Below are 27,547 nucleotides of genomic sequence, written 5' to 3'. Positions count from 1 at the left end.
GAAAATCGACCTAAAAAAAGAAAAGGAGAAGAGACTGACACCTCCAGCTTATGTTAGCAGGACTCCTGAGTCATTCTTAAATTTGGGGTTGAAAGAAAGCCTTTTTGGTGCTTTCTTCTGCTAGCTCCTGAAGGCAAGACACATTGCAAGTTCACAGTCAGTTTATTATTTTTCTAAGGTATATTCTTCCAGCAGCTATCAAGACAAATTGGATAAAAATATCAAATAAGTAATACTGCAACGTGTCTCTATTACTAAATGTTTATTGCTTTGTTTCTGTTAGTAAGATAGTTCATGGACATGTAAAAAATTTTCAACATATTATAGAAAATACAGAAGCAATAAAAAGCATCTGATGTTCTGATACAGAGTGGCAATTACTGCTCTAATTTTGATGAAAATTCTTCCAGAGCTATACACCCACTGTAGACTATGATTCCATTTATATAAAATTATGCCTATAATTAAATTTACATCTATTTACATATATAAATATGTGCATAGACATAATTTTACATTTTTATGTTTTGTAAATTTCCTTTCCTATGTCAATAACACTTAAAAATCTCATAATCATGAATGCCTATAGTATCAAATGGGAAGTAATTGGACCTTTGTTAATGCTGTCAGGTCTTTTATCTATTTGATTTACATCTTCAAGAAAAGCATTTCCTCACCATAAATCTCATATGCCTCTTATTTTGAGATCCAGAATTCCTGGGACATAAATTCATTTTTTAATAAATATCTTTCTATTCTAATATCTACTTAGAAATTGCTTGAGCTGTAGGCATTATAGTGAAAATTAAACAAGAGTGATAATGGTTCATCTTTGCAACAATATGGAATTATGCGAGGTTTCCTAGCATCTAAGTAAAACAAGCCCTAGTAAATGTTTCTCAGTCTATTCCTTTTTCTATTCACTTTGATCAGCATCTCTCACAGACTGCTATCATGAACAAATATACAGTAATCAAGTAAAGTTTACTAATATGTATTTGATACATCCAATGTTCTCAGTACACTGAAGATTATTGTACTGAACAATCATTAATGCACTGAATATTATTTTATTGAAGTATTAACACCATGAAAGTAAACTAAAAGCATTTCTCTTTGTTTAAGAGTATTGGGGGTAAACTGAGTATCAAGGAGACTCAGCAGATTAGACAATTGAAGGTATGGGGATCAATTTCAAAATGGGTATAGTTCCAATTGGGGAAATAAAATGACTGGGCATAGAGAGTAAATATACTGCTAATGCCACTATATCATTAGGTTTGTGTGGTTACCTTTATGTAAATTTTACTCAATTAAAAACAAACTCAAAAGAACACTAAGGCAGAAAGTCAAGCCCAGTCTAAATTCAGAAACCCATACCTCCTACGGGGCTATAAGATCTTCAAATTTTTTTCTAGATCAAACAAAATTACATTTTTACTGAAAAAATTAATGTCTGCATTATGTTTGTTACTGTGTCTGGCATATCGAATACTCTCGGTAGCTTGCCGGGCTCTCTGAGAGGGGCGGAGGAATCGAACTCGGGTCGCCCATGTTGGCCGCTTGTAAGGCGAACGCCCTACCCGCTGTGCTAAACTTGTTAAATCTTTCATGAAGTACACAAGAGTGTGGTAAGTAGTATTTTTCAAATTATTTTTTCTGTAGAATCTATTTTATCTGCAGCATTTATACAAAAATATGTTTCATAAAACACCTTTCTTCAATCACTAGATTCTTCAAAACGTGGTAAAGAATGTTTACTACTAAATTATTTTTATTTGTGAGGTTTACTTAGTTCATCAGCAAACTTTTAGAGGAATTTAGACAATATATAAAGACAGAGAAGTTTACTTGAATTCCGTTCATGATGATTTTTTGTGTCTGTTCATATTAGAAAGAGTAAAAGTTCAATGGAAACGAAACAATTATGTCTTTTATATTCAATGTGAAAACATTTAATATTTACTTCTTATTTAAGTTTCATGTAAGTTGTCAATCTGTTATACACATATATAACTAAAGTCTGTAAGAAACACAATATGGTTGAAAATGTTTATTAGGTATCCTGCAATTTTTAATTGCATGAGTTTAAGAAACTCATAAACAACCAAAAATAAAAACTTTTTGAATTTGAAAAACAATAGATATTTTATATTTGAGTTCTTTGTGATGTTTTTGTTCATTATTTTTTCTCAGTGGATAAACAAAAAATTTCAGCAAAAGTCAAAGTTGTAAGAAATTCAGAGTAAAAATACTTAAAAAAATATTTATTTTCTCTTTAATAAAAATGCAGTTTAAACATAGTCTTCCTCTTTTTTTATATATATTAGAAAATATAATATCATTGAAAGAATATAAGTGAGCTCAATTTTTAATTACTCAGTTCTCATTTAAAGTGGCAATAACAGTCAGACTCTTCCATGCCAAACTGTATTTTTTTTAACTGAAAGAAAATACTTTTTCAATTAGTAACTTTTTTTTTTAATAATGTAGGAGTACTGCTATTTGTTCAGTCATTGATTAAACTGATTGAATTGGGCATGAACTCCACATTCCCTTCCTTTTTAATTGTATCACCGTGAGATGGAGTTACGAAGCTTTCATGTTTGAGATTCAACCACACAATGATGGAACACTCATCCCTCCACCAGTGTACATTTCCACCACCCACATCCCAGTCCTCCTCCTGCCTCTACAGCAGACAATTTCCCCAATAATCTCTCTCTAATTTTGGGCATTCTGTTTTGCTCGAAATTTCCCACCACCATTCAAGCCTACCTGCCAGGGGCAGGTAAAAAGGTAAAGGCCCTCCCGTTGATCGTCGATTTGCTCGAGCGGGCCCAGTAACGTCTCCATTGGAGACTTTGTTGTTACTGTGTCTGGCATATCGAATACTCTCGGTAGCTTGCCGGGCTCTCCAAGAGGGGCGGAGGAATCGAACTCGGGTCGGCCATGTTGGCCACTTGTAAGGCGAACGCCCTACCCGCTGTGCTATCGCTCCAGCCAGGGGCAGATGCTAGATAATTTATTTTCCATTGCTCATTTTGAATATCATGGAAGCTCCCACTGCCGCGATTGTAAATGCAAATTCGTAGATTGTAAATGGTTGGGTTCCAGAGACATCTCTGTATGGCAGAAATTCATTTGGGGATTCAATTGGGAGTCTTTGGGCCAGGGCTATTGGTGCACTAAGATGGCACATGGAGGCAAATTGTGGGCATGATCCTCAGTCTACTGGGCAACTGGAGACTTGGGGAGGGGCAGCCCAGTTCCTCTGCTGCCATGTAGCCTGAAGATTTAGTCCTGGTACCTGCATATGGGAGGCGGGGGGAGAGACTTGCTTGTGGAAGCTCTTGGTCCCTGGGATTCCATCTGGAGTAGGCTGGAAGATTGCACCTGCTCCACCTGGGGTGCCCTGGTAAAATTGGCCCAGTATGAGGCCTGGAGAGATCTCTGGCACTATGATGTCTTCCAGACTTGCTACTGTGTCTCTGGGCCAGGGCTGTTGGTGCGCTATGATCCACATTACACGATTTTTAGCAGATTATATCTTGGTGAGGTCTATCCTGAGATGGTGGAATCAGGCAGGGGGTGTGGCACGATTTTGTATTGTGGAAGCAAGTGGCTACCAGGGACTCTTCTTGTGCAGGCACAGGCCAACCCAGCCCCCTCCAACTTACCCCAGTATGTTCAGTCATGCACGGCTCTGCGCTGTGCTTTTCTGAGGCTTTTGATCTCTTTTGAGATATATTTAGGGGTCTCTGAAGCAAGGCTAGCAGTAGAGCCTACAAGGTGGCACTGGAGTTGGTTTGTGAGGATGACATTGGGAAGTCGGGGGAGGTAGCCCACCCCAACTCATAAGCTGAAAAGTCTTGCAGTCTCTCTTAAATTACCCTCTACTAACAAACATATGGTAGTCTTCTAAAATTACAGAAGTTGCTTCTTTTCTCCTCACACCTAGCGTTATACTTTTGCTCAGGTTAAATTCCCAGTATGATTTGCTTCCCTGGATTGCCATGATTGTGAAACATCTGAGATAATGGACTTGTCCTCTGACCGGAACTTTTTGCAATGTCTCCCAAAAGATCTCTTTGCAAGATTTCTATTCTACTTTTGTGGGAAATCTGAGTAACAAGTTACAGACCAACCAACTCTTTCCTTTTCTCTCTGTCTACAGTATATTCAAACAGGTTTAGACTCGCCAATGACATTGGAAAAATTCAAACAGAAACCACTCAAATGCTTGTGTTAGAATCCTAAGATGAATGAGAAAAACTTAGTGTTTTATATAAAATACTTCCCACTTTCAAGTATTTACAAATGGCTTATATTTGACTAGTTCATTGTTAACTTCCAAGATATCTGAAAGATCAACCTTTCCATAAAATCACATTATTTAAAATGAGTTTCTATATTCCCCACCTCATTAATGCCTGCATTGTATCATTTTAGAAAATCATGTTAAAATAATATGTTTAATCTGTGTCGCTTTTGTATGTCCTTCCAGATATACAATAGCAGCAAATGGGGAGAGAGGAACTTATTACGGAAACAGGAAGGAATAAATTAACATTTATTAAAGTATGTGACATAGATATATGTTAGTCAATTTATGTAACTTTCTTGGCCACATATCCCATGCAATAACTTATTAGTAAATTAATTTTTTATCTGAGATGATCTATTCTAGAATCTATACTAGGATACCGCAGTCATCCTTCAAACCCAGGAAAGATGACTTTCAAATGTTCTACTTTTTATTATCAGAAATCCAAATCCTTGGAATATCAGGGGGAAAAAGTAGTAATAACTAGCAGCCGGCTTGAGGTTAAGGCTGCACATCTATGGGAAACAGATGATTTGCATTGTGCTCTGTTTGATTTAGTTCCCTGCCAAATGTCATGCCAAAGCCTTGACACAACAGAGATTTGTGCCTGCAGCCATTCATTCCCTGTCTGGCAGTGCATATTGGCTGGCATACATTCCTTGGATCTTCGAAAATCATATCATTCTTGGAATAAGGACTGGAAATGACTGAGAACTGAGAGGTGAGTTATATGAAAAACAGGATCAAGAGAAAAATCTGGGAATGTGCTTCACTTTTAAAATCTTAGAAAGTTTTCCGCATATGTAAATAGACATGCATCTGGACTTTTTCCATATAAACATGGTATCAGATAGGCAATAGTGTTTTGTTTATCAAATTAAATGATAAAGATATGTATGTTTTTCCTCAAATACTGTATTTGCAATGAACAGAACAGACAGCATTATTATTAAACAGAGCATTTATGTCCACGTTTTCCATATAACTACAAGTTTATTACCTGCTTTCCTTTCAATATAAAACAGTAGTTAAGAGGAAAAAAAAAGTGAACTGTCTCACCAACTTTTCCCTAATGTTAGAAGGAACTTAAATGAGGAAATGATCTAGAAAAACTCAACCAGACGTTAACAGTTCTATTATATATTGATTTTATGCACTTCCTGTTTGGGGGGATGAGCCCTACTGTTCACAAGTTCTACTCCCTTTACATTTCTGAGGTGAGGAGATCTCCTGGCAGTGCTTGGGGCCCCATGCAGTGGGAAGGGGGATTGAACCGTGCCTTCTGCAGGCAAAGAATGTATGCTATCCCATTGAACCAATTCCCTGGTCCCTATCAGTTATTTATGTGCCACTACAGCAGGTAGGGCATTTGCCTTGCACACTGCTGACCTGGGTTCGATTCCTCCACCCCTCTTGGAGAGCGGCAAGCTACTGAGAGTATCTTGCCTTTATGGTAAAGCCTGGCAAGCTACCCATGACGTATTCAACATGCCAAAACACAGTAACAACAAGTCTCACAATGAAGATGTTACTGGGCCCGCTTGAGCAAATCGATGAACAATGGGTGAATAGTGACAGTAATAGTGACATATCTCATTCTAGAGTTCACTGTAATTATTTACATGTTCGTTAAAATACTTTTTTTTCTATGCTGCTTTCACCAGAAAGATCATTTTTAACTAGCCCATATACTAAGATTCATTTTTGCAAGTCTTTGTCTTTCTCTGCTACCGTCCCAAGAATTTGAATTACTTTAATTTTTATCTATCAACTTCGTCCTATTTACATTTAATTGCTTTGAAAATATTTTTACAATCCTCTTTTAGGATTGGGGTTGCTAGAATTCATGTTATTTGTAATGATCTTTGTTCCAATAAACCCTTTTGACAAAAGCATTCATTTTGAAATACCTGGCATCCTGCATTAACCTTATTTCTTTGTTATTACCCTTCATAACAAAGAACACCTACAAGATGGTCAGACTTCTTCGTCAAGACACCAAACAAATGGTTTGAAGCTCTTTGTGTTCCTGGAGCAAGAAGATGCCATTGGGCTACACTAACAAGCGACTGGGATGAATGGAGACGTTACTGGCGCCCACTTGAGCAAAATGATGAGCAATGGGATGACAAGTGACAAGTAATACCCTTCATACAGTCCACTTATATATTCTTTTGAGTAGTTTATTGTGTATATTTTTCCTGTTTATTTCCATTTTTCAAATTTGCATAATTTTAATCTAATTTCAGTGTTTTCTACCCCCGACTCTTGACTATAATATATTTAATAATTTATAGTTAAATATTGAAATAATAAAAATCACTACAATTAAAACCAATGAAAGAGTATGTCAAATACTTTCCACCATTCAAAGAATAGTTCCATTGTCAATATGCAAGTACATTAGGGATTACTTGTGAGGGCATTCATTAAGGATTTCTTATACTTATTTTAATAATCAGATTGCTACCTCTGATGATTTCTCACTATACCTATTTCTCAGATGTCAAATTATCAGGATATATATTGTTATGGACTGGAGCAATAACACAGAGGGTAAGGCATTTGCCTTGCATGCAGCTGACCAGGGTTCGATTCCTCAGTCCCTCTTGGAGAGCCCGGAAAGCTACCTAGAGTATCTCGCCCACACAGCAGAGCCTGGCAAGCTCTCCGTGGCATATTCGATATACCAAAAACAGTAACAACAAACCTCACAATGAAGATGTTACTGGTGCCCTCTCAAGCAAATCGATGAACAATGGGAGGACAGTGCTACAGTGCTACATATAGTGCTACATACATTATATGTTCATATACATGAACATGTAATACAATTACACATATGGGGATATGGACAATAATACATTACAATGATATCTGAATATGTATTAGTGTAGAAAAATTAAAATATATTTTGAAAATGCATACCTTTTCCCAAGGCACATCCTGCTGTGGTCTCAGGACAGGAACCTAAAATTAAAAAGTATATTCTTATTAATCTATTTAATGTAACTAACAGACTAAAATATTAATATATGAAATTAAAATTAGAACATGGCTTCAACCTCCAACATGACACCCGTTATATATTTACCCCACTGAATTTTAATTGACTTTTTATTAACCTTTTCTGATTAAGATAATTAAGAAAGGGGAAATGCAAAACATAAATATTTGGAAGCACTTCAAAATCTGATCCTCCAAAGGAAATCTACTTCTTTGCTTGAAAATAAACATTTTCCCCCTCTCAGAGTGAAATATGAAGCAGTAATTCCTAATATACACAGTCAATTTTATGCACAACCACGCAAACCACTTTTTTAATGGTATGCAAAATACTAGGTTTCAAAAGAAAAGTTTAAGAAGGTTAGACAGACTTGATGATAATAAAAACTTTTGCTTCATCAAAATGTAGCAGTAGAGCACCAATTAAAGTTAACTGAGGGCCATTTTCACAGTAATGCTGTTTCAAACTTGCAGGCAGTAAAACTAGAATATAATGTGCAGATAATACACTTAAGTATGTTCAAATGATTTTGAGTACTTTAAAAATAAAAATAGGAAATAGACTCAAATACTAAAGCACAGTATTTCCAACACTTCTGTTTTATTACTATATTAGGTGCAGGTGCCTCTTTTCCAAACTTGTTCAGAGATTGACCTATGTAAAACACAGATACAGATCTAAAAATCTCATTGCAAATGTGATTATACTAATTATAATGTTTTCAATTACATGTAGAATGGAATAACCTCTTTGTTCGTATAGTTTGGTATCCTATCTGCCTGAAATTTCCAGATATGGAAATAAAAATCAGAGGAAATAAGCTTCTTTTGTGATTTTTCCTAGGAGTTTAGAATGAAATTTTAATGCAAATGATAACAGCATCCAGAAAGTGCAAATTAATTTTCTTCTACATTAAAGTATACAATCTCATAAAAGTTTGGCTTTAGAAGGCATGTGAGTGGATAATCAAGTCACTGAGCCCAATCTATGAATTAAGAGTTTCTCATTATTACAGAAAAATGTTTCAGAACAATGCAATGTGGAATATTTACACATTCAAACAAATACACATACAGAAGAACAAAAGTTGCGAACACATATACTTAAGAGGTTTACATAGGACAGTGTTCAGTATTGGAACTTTCTTCAGGACAGGGGTAAGCCATACCTAGCTGTGCTCGTGATTTACTCCTGCCTCTATGCTTAAGGATCACTCCTGATAGTTCTTGTGGGACCATATGTTGTAGAGGAATCATTGCATGCAGCCAAGTGCCTTAATCTCAATATTGGCTTTCCAACCCTTTTAACAATAGGATTTTTTTTAAATTCCAGAAACACACATATAAGATAGATTCCTTAATCAGACTCTCTCACTTCCTGAATTTGAAACTTGTGCTTAGATTATGAACCAATCTAAATTTCAGAAAATTTGTACATATACTATGAGCCTCAAATTTTCACTTATAATAAAATAAATAAAATAGTTTAATACCCTTTGGGGGGAACATAGTAGTAGGTAAATAAATGTTAGCTCTAAAAAAAGAAAAAGAAAATATCAACAGGTCCAGCTACACATTTCTTGAACCTCTGCTTATTCCTCAACTTAATATTAATCTCCCCAGGTGACATCTCCTAGGCCTATTTTGAACATAAATGGAATCCCCTCACTCCTGGCTAGGTCCTGGCTGCCTCCACGCATGATATCCACCATATTAACAGGCCCATCTCCCCATGTGTTAAACTGTGTGGCCACTTGGCAGCTATGGGACAGTTTCCTCATCAGATCTCACACTGTTCACAGTCCTATTTCCTGCCACTGAGTAAAAGGTGGCAGGGAAGAAAAAGAGCAAACTCCAGCCTAATCCCTCTTATACTCCAGTGCGACAGCAAATGCAGTGCAGAGGAGGCGTAGAAGCCCACAAATTTCCATGAAAACTGTGGCATGGAAGGTTCAACCAGCATCAGTCAGGTCTACAAGTTCTCAGAAAATGAGTTTAGTGACATTATATGGAGGATTTTAATGCGCTCAAAGATGGCACAGATAGCATATCACAAGAAAGTGTGAGAGTTGAAGGGACAAAATTACAATCAGAAATGACAGAAACAGGAAGTATGGTGGTTAATATTAAATATTAGAAAGAAGGTCTGAGCAGCAGAGTAACAACTGAAGGAACTATCAAGGATTTCCAAGATGCAGGAAACCTATTGAAAACAATAGAAAAGAGTCTGATAACAATCCCCCCCGGTCCTTGCTCATGCAAGGCAAGTGTCCCTGACTAGAGTTATCTCCATGGTCTAGAGTTACTTTTTTAAGATATTAAAGTACCCTGCTGAAGCGATAGCACAGCTCTAGGGCATTTGCCTTGCGCACAGACAGGCTGGCCGAGCTGGGTTCGATTCCTCTGTCACACTCGGAGAGCCGGGCAAGCTACCGAGAGTATCTCGCCTGCTAGGCAGAGGCTGGCAAGCTACCCGTGACATATTCAATATGCCAAACACAGTAACAACAAGTCTCAAAATGGAGACGTTACTGGGCCTGCTCGAGCAAATCGATGAACAAAGGGAGGACAGTGTTATATTACAGTTATGTTAAAGTACCCTAAACTTTATATTCATTATATTTTACTTACTGCTTTCTATAACTGACTTTTATAATCTTTAAAAAAATAAAATTATAAAATTAATAAAAATCATAAAGCAGAAAGACAGGTGAAAGGGCTGGAGCATATGCGTAACATATAAAAAGAAGCCTGAGGTTTAAATCAGTGGCTTAAATCAAAAGGTTTAAATCATAAGATTACCACTAAAACTGCCCCCTACACATTAGTTTGGGAGTAATTTCTGAACAGCATTGAGTGTAATCAAGAAATATAAAAAAAATTTAAAGAGGAAAACCAAAACCATATAAAGGCAGTGCCAGGGAATTAACCTAGGTTAGCCATGTGCAAGGTTAGCACTGTACTCACTGTATATCACTATATATCACTACATTTATAGATGAACGTTTGTCATGGTGGTGAAGAGTGGGTGGTAATTTTTTTCAAAAGATCAAATTTTTGGCGGCGCTCCTCTCCTCTCAAACCCAGGTCAGACCTGCCACCGGTGTGTGGCCCCGGGACTTCCATCTCTCCCTTCGGGACCTCAGGCATCCCAGCAGATGCCTGGAGAAACGCAGCCGTGAGCGGCTGCCGTCCCCGTCCCCTCTCCGGCAGTCACGCGGCGCTCCTCTCCTCTCAAACCCAGGTCAGACCTGCCACCGGTGTGTGGCCCCGGGACTTCCATCTCTCCCTTCGGGACCTCAGGCATCCCAGCAGACGCCTGGAGAAACGCAGCCGTGAGCGGCTGCCGTCCCCGTCCCCTCTCCGGCAGTCACGCGGCGCTCCTCTCCTCTCAAACCCAGGTCAGACCTGCCACCGGTGTGTGGCCCCGGGACTTCCATCTCTCCCTTCGGGACCTCAGGCATCCCAGCAGACGCCTGGAGAAACGCAGCCGTGAGCGGCTGCCGTCCCCGTCCCCTCTCCGGCAGTCACGCGGCGCTCCTCTCCTCTCAAACCCAGGTCAGACCTGCCACCGGTGTGTGGCCCCGGGACTTCCATCTCTCCCTTCGGGACCTCAGGCATCCCAGCAGACGCCTGGAGAAACGCAGCCGTGAGCGGCTGCCGTCCCCGTCCCCTCTCCGGCAGTCACGCGGCGCTCCTCTCCTCTCAAACCCAGTTTTCCGTAGAGGTGTGGCCTCTTCAGAAGTGGGCGTGGCTTCAGAGTGGGCGTGGCTTCAGAGTGGGCGTGGCCTATTTTCCGGCCGGCGGCCGCTTACGCGGCCACAGGGTGTTTACTAATTCAAAGGAACCTAGTTCCCAAGGAATTTGGTCCCCAACTTACTCAGCAATATGAAGAAACAAAGAAAATCCCCACCTCAAGCGGAGGAGAACAAAAACAATCCAGAACATTCTGTCGATACAGCTCACCTAAGGGATCTCTCTGACACAGAATTCAGATATGAAGTCATCAAGATGTTCAATCAACTCAATGAAACGGTCAGACAGACAGCCAGCAACACCACAGATAAAATCGACAAATTACGCGAAGAAATGAGAGCAGAAATGTCACGATTAAAAGACTCCATAGATGAAATGAGAAACTCAGTTTCTTCTCTTAAAAATAGAATGACCGCAGCTGAAGAGAGAATCAGTGACCTAGAAGATCAGCTGCAACAAGCCAACACGCAACAACAAACACTGGCAAGGGACCTCAAAATGGCTCTACAGAGAATCAGAGTCCTAGCAGATGACTCCAAGAGGAACAATATTAGAATTATGGGACTACCTGAACCTCAGGGAAACAATCCCAACGAAAAAAACACCGTCAAACAAATCATTGCTGAAAACTTCCCAGAGCTGCACAATGCAGCCATTCAGGTTCAAGGAGCCCGAAGGGTGCCAGCTAAAAGAGACCCCAACAAAAACACTCCAAGACATATCATACTTAGAATGATCGATACTGCCGATAGAGACACAATACTGCAAGCAGCAAGAGCAAAGAAGGAAATCACATACAAAGGAGCATCCCTTAGATTCACAGCAGACCTATCAGAGGAAACCCTACAAGCCCGAAGGCAGTGGCGAGATATAGTCAAAAAACTCATGGAAATGAATGCTTCCCCAAGAATACTCTACCCGGCTAAACTCTCCCTCAAAATCGAAGGAACAGTACATTATTTTATAGATAAACAGCAGCTCAGGAACTTCATAGACTCAAAACCAAACCTAAAGCAAGGCCTAAAGGGGCTACTATAAGAAAAGACAAACCCTACAACCGCAACACACCCGCACAGAAACATGACACAAAACCCCATAACCATTCTCTCTCTCAATGTCAACGGTCTAAATTCACCAGTTAAGAGACACAGAGTGGCAAAATGGATACAGAGACAGAACCCAACATTCTGCTGCCTACAAGAAACTCACCTCAACAGCCAGAGCAAACACAGACTCAAAGTCAAAGGATGGAATACAATCCTGCAAGCAAACAACTCCCTCAAAAAAGCTGGGGTGGCCATACTAGTATCTGACAACATTAATTTCACCTTGAAAAAGATTAGAAGGGACAGTGAAGGCTATTTTCTCTTCATCAAGGGATACGTACAACAGGAAGAAATCACACTCTTAAATGTATACGCACCTAATGAGGGAACAGCTAAATATTTAAAACAACTACTAACAGATTTTAAGGAGGACATCACTACCAACACAATAGTACTTGGAGACTTCAACATCGCCTTATCACCTCTGGATAGATCAACACGAACAAAACCCAGCAAGGAATTATTGGCTTTGAAAGAAGTAATAGAAGAGAAAGGGCTTATGGACTTATACAGGGCTTTACACCCCAAAAAGAAAGAATACACATTCTTCTCCAGTGCGCACGGAACATTTTCCAAAATAGACCATGTGCTAGGACACAAAACACACCTCAACAGAATCAAGAAGATAGAAATAGTATCAGCCATCTTTTCAGACCATGATGCACTGAGGATAGAAGTGAATCACACACAGACACGGAGAACCAAATCAAACACCTGGAAATTAAACAACTCGATGCTGAACAATGAGTGGGTCAGGAACGAAGTCAAGGATGAAATCAAAAGATACCTGGAAACAAATGAGAATGAAGACACAAACTACCAGAACTTATGGGATGCAGCGAAAGCTGTATTAAGGGGGAAATTTATAGCTCTGCAAGCCTATCTTAAGTCGATAGAAACGATGCACATAAACAATTTGACCTCACAGCTCAAGACCTTAGAAAAGGATCAACAGAAAGAGCCTAAATCAGGCAGAAGGAAAGAGATCATAAAACTTAGAGCAGAAATCAACGACATGGAAAACAAAGAAACAATCCGAAAGATCAATGAAACCAAGAGCTGGTTCTTCGAGAAAATAAATAAGATAGATAAACCACTAGCAACACTCACAAAGAAACAGAGAGAGAGAACCCTAATAAATCGAATCAGAAATAAGAATGGGGATATCACAACAGAAACTAAAGAAATTCAAGAGATCATCAGAGACTACTTTGAAAGTCTCTATGCCACGAAACACGAGAACCTAGAAGAAATGGATAAATTCCTGGATCTCTACCATCTCCCAAAGCTGAATCAAGAAGATATAGAGTACCTGAATAGACCCATTCACATCAAGGAAATTGAAACTGTAATCAAAAGTCTTCCCAAAAACAAAAGCCCAGGCCCAGATGGATTTACTAGCGAATTTTTCCAAACATTTAAAGAGGACCTATTGCCAATTCTTCTCAAGCTTTTCCAGGAAATTGAAAAAACAGAAACTCTCCCAAACAGCTTCTATGAAGCCCATATCTCTCTAATACCAAAAGGAAACAAAGACACCACAAGAAAAGAAAACTACAGGCCAATATCCCTGATGAACACGGATGCGAAGATTCTCAACAAAATACTAGCCAATAGAATACAACAACTCATCAAAAAGATCATACATCATGACCAAGTAGGATTCATCCCAGGGATGCAAGGATGGTTCAACATTCGGAAATCAATCAACATAATCCATCATATCAACAAAAGAAAAGATAAAAATCATATGATCATATCAATAGACGCAGAGAAAGCTTTTGACAAGATCCAGCACCCATTCATGATGAAAACCCTTGCCAAAATGGGGATAGAGGGGACTTTCCTCAATATAGTTAAAGCCATCTACCACAAACCTACAGCAAACATCATCCTCAATGGGGAAAAACTGAGACCCTTCCCCCTAAGGTCAGGGACGAGACAAGGATGCCCACTCTCTCCACTACTGTTCAATATAGTACTGGAAGTACTTGCAATAGCGATTAGGCAAGAAAAAGATATTAAGGGCATCCAGATAGGGAAAGAAGAAATTAAGCTCTCACTATTCGCAGATGACATGATACTATACTTAGAGAACCCTAAAACCTCTACCAAGAAACTCCTAGAAACAATAGGCTTGTATAGTAAAGTGGCAGGCTATAAAATCAATACCCAAAAATCCATGGCATTCCTATACGCAAATAGTGAAAGAGAAGCAAGTGACATCAAGAAAACAATCCCATTCACAATTGTGCCCCAGAAAATCAAGTATCTAGGAATCAGCTTAACTAAGGAAGTAAAGGACCTGTACAAGGAAAACTACAAAACGCTACTTCAGGAAATAAAAGAGGACACGAGGAAATGGAAAAATATCCCCTGTTCATGGATGGGGAGAATCAACATCATCAAAATGGCAATACTTCCCAAAGCACTATACAAATTCAATGCAATCCCTATAAGGATACCCATGACATTCTTCAAAGAAATGGAGCAAACACTCCTGAAATTTATATGGAACAATAAGCCCCCACGAATAGCTAAAGCAATTCTTGGGAAAAAGAAAATGGGAGGAATCAACCTCCCTAACTTCAAACTCTACTACAAGGCAGTAATAATTAAAACAGCATGGTACTGGAACAAAAGCAGAGCTGCAGACCAATGGAACAGAGTTGAATATACTGACATTTCCTCCCAAACATATAATCATCTAATTTTTGATAAGGGGGCAAGAAAAGTGAAATGGAGCAGGGAAAGCCTCTTCAACAAACTGTGCTGGCAAAATTGGACGGCTACATGCAAAAAAGTGGGCTCAGATCTCTGCCTAACACCATGCACAAAAGTAAGATCAAAATGGATTTATGACCTCAACATCAGACCAGAATCCATAATGTTTATTGAAGACAAAGTCGGCAAAACTCTCCATGATATTGAAGCTAATGGTATCTTCAAAGATGTCACGCCACTGGCTGAGCAAGTGAAAACAGAGATAGACAAATGGGACTATCTTAAACTAAGAAGCTTCTGCACCTCCAAAGAAACAGTGACCAAAATACAAAGACAGCCTACAGAATGGGAAAGGATATTCACCAAGTACACATCCGACAAGGGGTTGATATCAAGGATATACAAGGTACTGGTTAAACTCCACAAGAAGAAATCACCCAACCCCATCAAAAAATGGGGTGAGGAAATGAACAGAAACTTTCGCAAAGAAGAAATTCGAATGGCAAAAAGGCACATGAGAAAATGCTCTACATCACTAATCATCAGGGAGATGCAGATCAAAACCACAATGAGATATCATTTCACACCACAGAGACTGGCCCACATCCACAAGAACAAAAGCAACCGGTGCTGGCGCGGATGTGGCGAGAAAGGGACCCTCCTTCACTGCTGGTGGGAATGTCGGCTGGTCCAACCCTTTTGGAAAACAGTATGGACGACTCTCAAAAAATTAGAATTTGATCTGCCATTTGACCCAGCTATAGCACTCCTGGGAATATATCCCAGAGAGGCAAAAAGGTATAGTCGAAGTGACATCTGCAATTGTTTGTTCATTGCAGCACTCTTTACAATAGCCAGAATCTGGAAAAAACCTGAGTGCCCAAGAACAGATGACTGGTTAAAGAAACTTTGGTACATTTACACAATGGAGTACTATGTAGCTGTTAGAAAAGATGAAGTTATGAAATTTACATACAAGTGGTACTACATGGAAAGTATCATGTTAAGCGAAATGAGTCAGAAAGAGCGGGATAGACACAGAAAGATTGCATTCATCTGGGGAACATAAAGCAACAAAAAGTGAGAGTGACACACAGGAATGGCTGAGATTAGTACCAGGAATTTTGCCCCATGAATGGAAGGCCAGCCACAGGCTCTAGGTGAAAAGGAAGCTCAGATAGAGAAGAGATTACCAAATGAAGGGTGTTGTGAGGGCCCTCCCAGGGTGGGAGAAGCATGCTAAAAGTAGTCGATAGACCAAACATGATTGCCACTCAAAGCCTCTCTTGCAAAACACAGTACCCAAAAGAAGAGAGAGAGAACAAGGGGGAATACCCTGCCACAGAGGCAGGATGGGACGGGGGGGGGGGATGAGGGGGGGGGATGCTGGGACCCATGGGGATGGATGACAGGCACTGGTGGAGGTATGGGGACTTGATCATTGTATAACTGAAACCCAAGCACAAAATTTGTAAGCCTATAACTGTACCTCATGGTTTTTCACTAATAAAAAAAAAAAAAAAAAAAAAAAAAAAAAAAGATCAAATTTTTGTCAGATGCAGGATTTTTTTTATAGGGGTTCATTTCTTTCCCTCTGGTCCTCAACTGAAAACATGTACTCACTTCTGGAAGCACTTTTGTTGCCGTTACTAGGCGTAGAGTAAGTGCTACCAAGGGTCTGGTGTGAGGAGGCTAATTATACAGCTGAACATTTATAAGGTGGAGAATAATCCTCACTTCTAGGTTGAATATTAGAGGAATGTGTCAAGAATGTGGGTCGGGAAATAGTATTTATGGGTGGGGGAGGCCTTCTCACTCAGTGCATTACAGACATCTAAAAATTGTTATCACCTAATATTAATAGATTGAATTTTCCAGGGAAAAAATACTAATCTTGTTTAAGGGGCTTCACGGAGAATTTCAGTTACCAATGATATACTTAAAAATGACCAATCTAGTATTTAATTCATGTATTCAATTTAGATCAAAAGACTTTCTTATAGAATGCCAGTCTGAACCTATAGGTAACTGTATTCCCATTTATTTTCTCAAAGGATTTTCAGGACCAAAAATATTTTTGTTGCGTGACTTAGTATATTGCCATTTTAAGGAATTCTCATTTCTAAGTCAGGCATAATTCTGCTTAAAATAATTTAGTTTACATAATCAACTTTTGGCCTTATATTAATAGAAATTTGGTGTGTCATTATTTAGAAAAAAAAGATCACTTTAAGACAAAATGTTTTTTTCAAATAATTTTAATTTATATGAAAATGACAAACTTCTGTAGGGAACATCAATGAAATTCTATTGAATATAATAAACATAGAAGTATACAGCATGAATAGTAACTTAAATACAATAGCACAGCGGGTAGGGCGTTTGCCTTGCACGGAGCCGACCTAGATTCAATTCCCAGAATCCCATATGGACCCCCGAGCAGCTCCAGGACTAATTCCTGAGAGCATGAACCAGGACTAACTCCTGTGCATCACCAGGTGTGACCCAAAAAGCAAAAAAAAAAAAAATAGTTATCACTGATAATAAAGAATAATTGGGCACATTTCTCTCATTTCACTAACTTGAGACCATTTTGTTAATTACCACATTGCTAGAAGTATTTAACCTGTTAAGTTAAATGTTTTCCTAATATTAATTTGATGAGATTTACAATCTAAAAATCATGCTGTGTTTGTTGATTACACTAAGGAACTTCTCTTCAGAGACCAAATATCTTAGCAAAAAAAAAAAAAAAACACTTTTAGATTGGTTTGGGCCAAATCCAGTGGCGCTCAAGAGCAACTCATGGCTGTGTGCTCAGGAATGACTCCTCACAGTGCTCAAGAAACGTATATGGTGCTGGGAATTTGAAATGGGGTCAGCTGTACACAAGGATTATATCTTAACTATCTCTTTGTTCTTTCCTAAGCCACCTCTTACACTGTAGTTTAAAGTACCATTAGGAAAAGGAAAGGAATATCTTGTTTAATCGATCACTATTATTATTTAAAAGATATATATTTTTAACATTAGGCACTGAAGCATCAAAGACTGTTCATGGTAGAGTGTGACACATAAAACATTCCAGAAGCACCCCCTCCAGCAGTGTAGCTTCCCTCCTCCATTGTCTCAAAGTGCCCTCATCCAGATCCCTCCTGTGCATCCTTGCCCATTTGCCACCAAAAATTTATACTAAAGTTCAAAAGAGATATTCTTAGGAAAACTTTTGAAATTCTCAAAAAGCCTATTAATGAAATACAGAGACCTACACAACCTTTCTGTATTTTAGAAAGTATTGCATTGTACAACAAATGTATTCTTACATAATTAGGTCAACCAATTACTCCACCACAGCGGAATCATTTTACTTTAAAATACATTAGCATCAAAATGTCCCTACTGTTGAATATAAGTGTTTTTGAATTGGTTGCAAATTGATTATCCCACCTTAAGTATTAGCAATGAATAAATTTGAGATTAATATGTTAATTTGATTTTCAGACCTACATGTACACACAAATAGCCACTATTTTATATTTTCCCATAGGTAAAGGTAAAGGCCCTCCCGTTGATCATCGATTTGCTCGAGCGGGCCCAGTAACGTCTCCATTGGAGACTTTGTTGTTACTGTGTCTGGCATATCGAATACTCTCGGTAACTTGCCGGGCTCTCCGAGAGGGGCGGAGGAATCGAACTTGGGTCGGCCATTGTTGGCCGCTTGTAAGGCGAACGCCTGTAGTGCTGTAACATTGCCTTCCTGTTGTTCATCGATTTGCTCGAGCAGGCCCAGTAACGTCTCCATTTCCAGACTTGTTGTTACTGTGTTTAGCATATTGAATACATCACGGGTAGCTTGCCAGGCTCTGCCATGCAGGCGAGATACTCTCAGTATCTTGCCGGGCTCTCCGAGAGGAGTGGAGGAATCAAACCTGGCTCAGCCAGGCTGGCTCCACACAAGGCAAATGCCCTACCCCTCTGCTATCGCTCCAGCATGCCACCCTGAACACGCCCAATCTCTTTTTACAAATTTTCAAAAATTCAATCACAGTGAGAAAGAATTACAAAGTTGTTCATGATTGGTTTCAGACATATAATGTTCCAACACCCATTCTCTTCCCATATCTGTTTGCAAATACCAAATAAAGAATTAATAGTTGCATGCATGAGTGCATACATTTAGAGGATACAAGAATTTTATTTCCATATATTATGCAATGGGCTGGAGCGATAGCACAGCTGGTAGAGCGTTTGCCTTGCACGCAGCCAACATAGCCAACCCGAGTTCTATTCCTCCACCCCTCTCAGAGAGCCCGGCAAGCTACTGAGAGTATCTCGCCCTCACAACAAAGTTTGGCAAGCTACCTGTGACGTATTCGATATGCCAAACACAGTAACAACAAAGTCTCACAATGGAGACATTACTGGGCCCGCTGGAGAAAATGGATTAACAATGGGAGGACAGTGACAGTGACATGCAATTGTGAACTATAGAATAGCTATGTAGTTTATGGTCAAAATTGGAAGTATAAAGCCCTTAGCTGAAACATAAGCACATCACATATGTCAAATTTGTAAGCATTTGCCACAGAGTTTATAATGGACGTTTTTATCGAGGCTACATCACTTTTCTCTGCCAAAGTTGTCAGAAGTTGAGTCCAGAGAATGGTACAGCTGGTAGGGTACTTGCGTTCATGTGGATGCCTCAGGTTCAATCCCCAGCACCCTATTTGGTCCCCTGAGCCCCACAAGGAGTGGTCCCTTAGCATACAGCTAGGAGTAAGCCCTGAGCACCGACAAGTGTGACCAAGAACAAAAATAGTAATTCCCAGAAGTTTATAATGATACCTGGGGAGTTACCTTACATCACCACATTTAAATGTTACGTTCTTAAAATAACCTATTCTTCTCCAATGTTGGAGGAACTGTTTACATCTTTTTTTTTATTTTCTACTGATCCATGACCCATTTTTTCAGTAGCAAATTCAAAATATATGCTTTATTCAAATGATAGATGCTATCTAAATGCAAAATGCACTTGCAAACTCAAATACAGGTATTAATAAACTAAATTTATTGGTGTTTATTTATTATAAAATCATACATGAACATAAAATTCTGAAAAAGTTCAGTATAATCATGGTGCTCAATATTTGCTCTTTAATAATAATCATGAAAATAATGGCTATAATATCATAAGAATTAGCAACTTAATAAAGAAGAATTACCAATAGTATTATTTTGTATTATTTTACAACGTACTGCCGTATAAGTACCGCGATAGCACAGCGGGTAGGGTGTTCGCCTTACAAGCGGCCAACATGGCCGAGCCGAGTTCGATTCCTCCGCCCCTCTCGGAGAGCCCGGCAAGCTACCGAGAGTATTGGATATGCCAGACACAGTAACAACAAAGTCTCCAATGGAGACGTTACTGGGCCCGCTCGAGCAAATCGACGATCAACGGGAGGGCCTTTACCTTTACCTTTTTATTTTACAACAAACCCAGATTTTTGAATATATTATTATTATGGAGAAATTGTGTTTTTTCAAAATTCATTTTGAAATACTACTTCCTGTTACCTCAGAATATGGCTATACTTGGACATAATGTCTTTTTAACCAAAGTTAGAGTAAAATGACATTTGAGTGAGATATAAGGCCATGACAAAGAGATAGTGAGTATAAACTATGCAATGGTTCCAGGAGGAAATAGATATACCTCAGTAGGAACCAATCCTATAGTTGATCTGGAAAATCTAGCCTCAAAAATCATGAGGAAGAAAGCATGTGCCTTAAGACTCCAATCTGTGGCTCTATATTAGAGTTATCAAGGAAATCAGAAAAATTAGAAATTTCCTTCTAAGCAAACATATACAGGTAAGTTTTAAATGTTCTCTTATTCTTCGGCTTAACAAGTATTTTCTCTTCTGTGAGTTTCTTGCATAATAGATGCTATTTTGATGCACCTAAGTTTTAAGGGATAATCTATTAGACGATGCTACTTCCATTGCCACCTCTTCAAATGTACTTTAAAGCACTCCTCTTGTGAACTGAAGAGTCTTTCACAAAAATTTTCATTACTGGGAGCAACTTGGCCTATATTTCTATCTTTGAAGGCATTTGTCAAAAAATATGAATAATAACTCTTAAAAAAGAATCAAGCCTTTGTGTTATTTGTTTTGTTTTGAAAATAAAGAGAAGATGATAAAATACCATCTTCATTTAATGCTGGTGGTAATATAAATTAGCAAACAATTTGATAGCTACATCAAAGTTAAAATTGTTTGTTACCTTTCATCCAATTATTTAACATCCAGGAATCTCTCTAAAAGATTTATCAGTAGACCCTGGTAATTTTCATTATTTGATAAACCATCCAACTTCCATGCATATTAGTCCCACCTTATCCCTTATAAAAGAAACAAGTAAAATGTCTCAGATTACAGAATTGTTTTTCACTCCACAGGTAGAAATTTTACATATAATGCTTTTATTATTCATAACTATGTTCAAAGACAATTTGCTGGCATGACATTATTAAGTGAATTGTATAATTTTAGGTGAACAGATCTGGATATAAAAGTATTTCACTGTATAAAACTAAATTAACCCAAACATTAGGGATTCCCTTAACATAAACCTTTTCCTTTTCCTCCCTACAACATAGTCCCTTTTTTAAGTTAGTAAAATACTTAAAATTTTAAGTTCCAAATGAATCAGAAACTTTTTTTAAGAAAACGCGTCCATTATGTCAGAATTTACAGAAAGAGTTTTTTCATAGTGGCTTGTGGATGCCATAGAGTACTCATTCACTCTTGTATTAAACACTCTTTTATTTTCAAAATAATTAACAACAGTGATATCCAAAAATATCTTTTTCTTTCACATTGGAAGATGAAGGTGTAATATTCATTTATTAAATAACAGAGGTGTTACAAAACATCATTGACATAAAACATGAAGTCTAAAGAATATTTCATACTTTGTTCTACCCCCTGTTATGAGGTGCATATTATTGGAATGGAGCAGGATAAGTGTTGTCACATGAACACTAAGTGATTGTTGAACACACACTTTCAAAGATGAAGAAAGTACTGTTAGAGGTATGATATCATAAATACCAATTCATCATCCTGAGGCAAGAGTGCAATTTGGATATTTAGAACATTACATCAAGTCTTCCTAAAAACTGAATAGTTTATATGCAGTCATCTTATTATTAATATATACAGAGAAATTTGTAGAAGGAAATATATGAAAATGTCCTCAGAGGTTATAATGCTTTGATGCCACACCCAACATTGCTTGGAGCTTACTTCTAGCTCTATGCTCAGGGGTCATTCATGGCAGGGCTCATATTGTAATACACATGTATTATATAACCCACCAGCACATCTCCTGTTTTTTTCTTATTATTTTTTTGTTCCGCAGATATCCTTCCTTTCTCTCCTCTAGGTTAAGTTCCTGATTTAGCTTGATCCTTGAGAGATCAGTTCATATTGTTCCCTTCCTTTCTAGTCTTTACCTGGATTTGGTTCTACACCCCTACAATGTGTATTTCTCCTTACATGTCATACAAACTTGTACTTTAAGTGTTGCTTTAAAAGTGTAGAATTTCTCAAAACTTGTCAGTTTCTAAAAGGGGGGGTTTTGATTTGTCACATCTAGTACCTAACAGAACCTCTGGCGCATAAATAAGTACTCAGAGAACAATGTTGAATATTTAATAGAAAATTGATGATATATATTTAAAATAATTTACCATTAGTTCATCTGTATCATGTGTGAAGAAGTCATATCTGAAATAAATTATAACCTATTTCACCTTACAAAAAAAGTGAACATACTGCTTTAATAACCTAATAAGCCACAACCATTAGAATAGGGTTGGTGACTTTCACTAAACTTTTTCTTATCTTTAAAATTACTTTTTTTCAAAACCTTAAATTGAAAACAAAAAGAAAGATCAATATAGCCTCGTAAAGCACCATTTATATCCACTTTCCAACAACTGCTCACTTCCACTTCACAGCACAGCAGACAGCAGAGCTGATTCGTTAACTACATAATGGCCAGCTAATTTTATACACACATTTTCCAAATAGTCAGCATGTACTTTCTTCTATCCTCTGGTTGAAAGGCAAAAATTGAGAAAATAAAATTTTTAGTTATTTTCTAAAAACACTAAGAAAACATTGAACAAACTTTTTTTAAAAAAAAATGGGGCTAGAGTGATTGTGGTTAGGGGTAGGGTGGATAGAGTGTTTGTTTGCCTTGAATGTGAGTGACCAGGGTTCAATCACTAATGCCCCATGTGGTCTCCCAAGCCTGTCAAGAGTGCTTCTTGAGTGAGAAGCTAGGAGTAAGGCCTGAGCATCTCCTAGTGTGGTTCCACCCCGAAAAATAAATGAATTGAACACCCACATGAGGATAATATGGGCACCACTGAAGATATGTTTTCTAAATACATAACATCCATGTACATGTTATATATATTGAGACATATGCTATCTAGAGCACTAGAACTAAATAAGGCAAGATATATACTTTATCTTTAGATTTCAGATTTTATAAAATAATATAATCAAAATATTTTTCTATTTTAAGTTTATAATTCTTATATGGGAGAAAGCCACGCGGGTTCCGGGGCCGAGACCTCCAAGCCTACTCGAATTGGAGTCGAGCATCTTCCACCCAGATCCTCCAAATTCCAGTAGGCGGGGGTCACACCCACCACCTGGCCCCCTGGCGCCGTGTAATCCCATCAGCGGCCAAGACTCAGAGACTATAAAATCCAGATCCCGGACGAGAGCAGTGCAGTCTCTGCCCCCGCGCCTCGGTGTTCCTTCCCGGAGTCCCTTGGAGGGGAGCGGGTTGAGCTTTCCTCCCCGCCCCGGCCAGGGCTACCACCATGCTGAGACCACTCTCCGCACACCTGAAGGTACTGGCAGAGGGACAAAGCCACGCGGGTTCCGGGGCCGAGACCTCCAAGCCTACTCGAATTGGAGTCGAGCATCTTCCACCCAGATCCTCCAAATTCCAGTAGGCGGGGGTCACACCCACCACCTGGCCCCCTGGCGCCGTGTAATCCCATCAGCGGCCAAGACTCAGAGACTATAAAATCCAGATCCCGGAACATCTTATTATCTCATTCCTACTTTGGACAAACTTGCAGGCTGTCGAATGTAGCCTGCCCACAGGGCAGAGTCTGGCAAACTCCCCGTGGCCTACCAAATATGCCAAATACCAGTAACAATGATGGGTCTCATTCTCCTAAAGAGCCCTGAATATAATCTCAGGGCTAGGATGAAAGAGACGTTACTGGGGCCTGCTCGAGGCAATCGACGATTAACAGGATGATGAAATGAAATGAAAAATATGGGAGAAGAAAAATCATAAATGTTTATTATTATTTTCCTTAAGACATTTCCAGTATACATATAAACATGCACACATATAAAGACTACAATTGACCAAGAATATTCTTTATCAAAATAACTAATTCTAGGAATTTTCAAATTACACCAATTTTAAAGAAAGATCTTACTACAATTAGAAAACATTTTATCAGTGAAATGAATAATTATTGGTATCTGCAATGAATTAGTGTAGTTAGGAAAATATCAAAGTCTTCAACTTTTTTATCAAAAACAAAATGAGTTCTTCATAAATAATATTGAAAATGCCATCTTAATTCAGAAGAGAGACCAAAGAAAAGCTCAAGAAAAGAGGAGGATATTCCAAGGACAGAAATGACTCTTCAGTAAAAGGCAACAGGGAGATTATAAGAAAAATAAATCAATTAGAGCAAACTTAGTTGCCTAGTTAGAGTATTATGCAATGTCCTGGGAAGACTGGATATAACTAGGTGAAACTTTTGAAGCTGATATTCAACCTCAATAAGCTTTCAGAATTTTTAGAAAGGACCAGTTCCTCTCTACAGCCCTTTTTAAGTGTCTTTTTAATAAGACAGCATTTTGATTTATTATTTATTGGCTATCTCCTATTTTTCCATCAGATTCTAACTCAGATGTCTTTCTCCGTGTAGTATATGACTTCCAGTGTCAGCTGGGATTCTTTATCAAGAAATTCCCATACTATACTGCACCTACCCCATCAGTGTGGACTACGTAGTTGGTTTCAAGGATACATATGTTGAATGTCCTTTGAAGTAAACTATGCATCTTAAGTTCATCTTTTAAGTTTTAAAAGGCAGATATAACTAAGATTTTTCTAAGAAAATCAGAACCACTTCAGCCCACTCTTAAGACTATAGAGTGTCTAACAGCCCATTAATTGAGGAAACACATTGTGTCTTTAAAAGATTATTGAAGGGCAGGATGTAGCCTAGCAGTTAAAGAACTTGCTTTGCATGTGTAAAACCTGGGTTCCAGTTCTGAACACCACTTGGACTGACTACTGAACCAAGAATACCCCAAGAGCATCTTCCAATGTGGTTCCAAATTTCAAATTAACACTTTAAAGCATAAAAAATATTAGTTAAAATTTTGAAAAACTTTCAAATTTGAGGTATGTTGCCAATGGGGATTAAGACTCAAACCCCAAGTTATGCCACTTGGCATGTGGATTTGTCTTGAGCTAATAGTAATTTAGATTTAAAGGATTTTGGAAGGGCCCAAGATCTTCTTTAACTTAGATGCCTAATGAACTTAGAGATATTTGTTTCAGGAAGCATGCATAGACCTAATTTCAATGACTAAAAACTAAGTGTGATAAACAGAGGAACCTTTCAAGTGCTAAAATTCTTCTTTGTCTGATGGTCTTGTGTGTGGCCATACAAACAGCTGTTTGATAAAAATATATCTTTCCATTTTCCTGTAAATTGTCTTATTGTCTTTTCTGTGAAGTCCCAGATGTGTATTCCCTTCTAAAGTTAGCATGACTTCAAAACCTCCAATCACAGCCTTTGGATTATATATATATATATATATATATATATATATATATATATACACACACACATATACACATGCACATATATATGTATACACACATATATATGTATACACACATATATATACACACACATATATATGTGTGTGTGTGTATATATATATATATATATATCGACTTCCTGGGTTATATAATGATCATTCTCCTACTTATTCTCTAGATAATTTGCTTACTTATTTGCCCACTAAGAAAGAAAATGGCAGGGCTGGAGCAATAGCATGGTGGGCAAAGCATTTGCCTTGCATGTGGCCGACCAGGGTTCAATTCTCAGCATCCCATATGTCCCCTTAGCACAGCCAAGGGTAATTATTAGTGTAGTGTCAGAAATAACCCTTGAACTTCTGTGCATTGCCGGGTGTGACTCAAAGAGAAAAAAAGAAGAAAGGAAATGGCAAAGGAGAATCTCCTCAACCCCACTATTATGAGCTTTTAAGGAGTCAATGAATCTAAAGATCTTTTCTAAATTTCTAATAAATGGCGAAACCTATGTGGAGAAAAGTTAAGGGCTTGAGCAAGCAGCAGAAGTTAAACTGGACCCATCAATATTTACCTGCACTAATCTGTGCTGTTTTTGAGGAGGTATTTTGATGCAGATAAAGAACTAATTTTTTAAGTGGAAGTTAAAATAGGAATACAGAATATTGACTGGAGTTTTATCTACCTACTCATCAGGCCTATAAAATTAGGATAATACTATAATGTTCAAAAAATAATTCTTAATTCTAAGTGAATTTATTGTATAAGATATTGAGAAATTTTGAAAAATGAAAGGTCATTTTTATTGTTCTGTAAGTGGTTTATCTGCTTCCTTGGAACTTATCTGGATAAATCTACTTCTGGTGCTAAATTACAAATATTTGTTGACAGATTTACATTTTTTTCTGCTCAAGATATATGATAAGAAAAGCTTAAAATATGAGATCATGCAATTTAAGGAGGCTAAGTGTGGAGCAATGAGAAAATAAATTTCTAATTTATATCTTGTAAGAAATATGTTAGTTGATAATGTAACAAAGAAGAATTCTTTTAATTTAGATTCTAGCTTCAACAAAAGCTAAACAAGCAATGCTTTTTCTGGTAAAATAGCAAGATATAGGGAACTGTTATTCTGCATATTATATGATGAGCTAACAAATTAAAACGTAAGGTGAAACTGTGACAATTGAAATATTGAGAAAAAAAAGCCAAAAATGAGAAATGAGATTGATAATTAAGCCAAAACACAAGTTTAATGACAATTGTATTAAACTAATACAGAATAAAATAAAGTTTAAAGGAATCCAGAGAAACCATGGAAGAGAGCATAAGAAAGTCACCTTATATCTTTAATTTTCCTCCGCTGATTTCTACTGTGGGGCTAGATTTAAACCTTCACCCACAAAAGACATTTTCCTATATCTTGCCAAGAACTAGGAAGAAATAAAGGGCTTTTCACCACCTTCATGTCAATTATTTATCTGAGTATTTTTTTCTACCTCTTTCTCCCCCTTAAACTTGGTTTGCTCAAGAGTAAAATGAACCTTAGTACTTATCAGCTCAATGCATACATAAGTGATACTGAAGGCAACTGACCGAAACTGAAGTCAGGGGTTAGCTGCAAATCCATTAGTGATTTTAAATAGTGTGTGTGGAGGAATCCTTGGTACATCTCTGATAA

The 27,547-nt window shown here is 38.0% G+C and overlaps 1 protein-coding gene across 4 annotated transcripts in view; it reads right to left on the bottom strand.

Moving 5' to 3' along the window:
• Positions 1 to 27,547, bottom strand: part of PTPRD (protein tyrosine phosphatase receptor type D) — a 1,654,013-nt gene that overhangs the window by 1,472,490 nt on the left and 153,976 nt on the right. For all 4 annotated transcript variants that reach the window (XM_056130610.1, XM_056130612.1, XM_056130611.1 and 1 more), the window contains exon 2: positions 7,256 to 7,297. The gene's annotated coding sequence lies outside the window, so the exon portion shown is untranslated. The remainder of the gene's footprint in view (positions 1 to 7,255; positions 7,298 to 27,547) is intronic.

The sequence above is a fragment of the Sorex fumeus genome, unplaced genomic scaffold (assembly GCF_029834395.1).
Source record: "Sorex fumeus unplaced genomic scaffold, SorFum_2.1 ptg000079l, whole genome shotgun sequence".
In the NCBI taxonomy this organism is placed as follows: domain Eukaryota; kingdom Metazoa; phylum Chordata; class Mammalia; order Eulipotyphla; family Soricidae; genus Sorex; species Sorex fumeus.
Note: the sequence above shows the minus strand (reverse complement) of the source record. Positions and strands in the feature narration are given on the sequence as shown.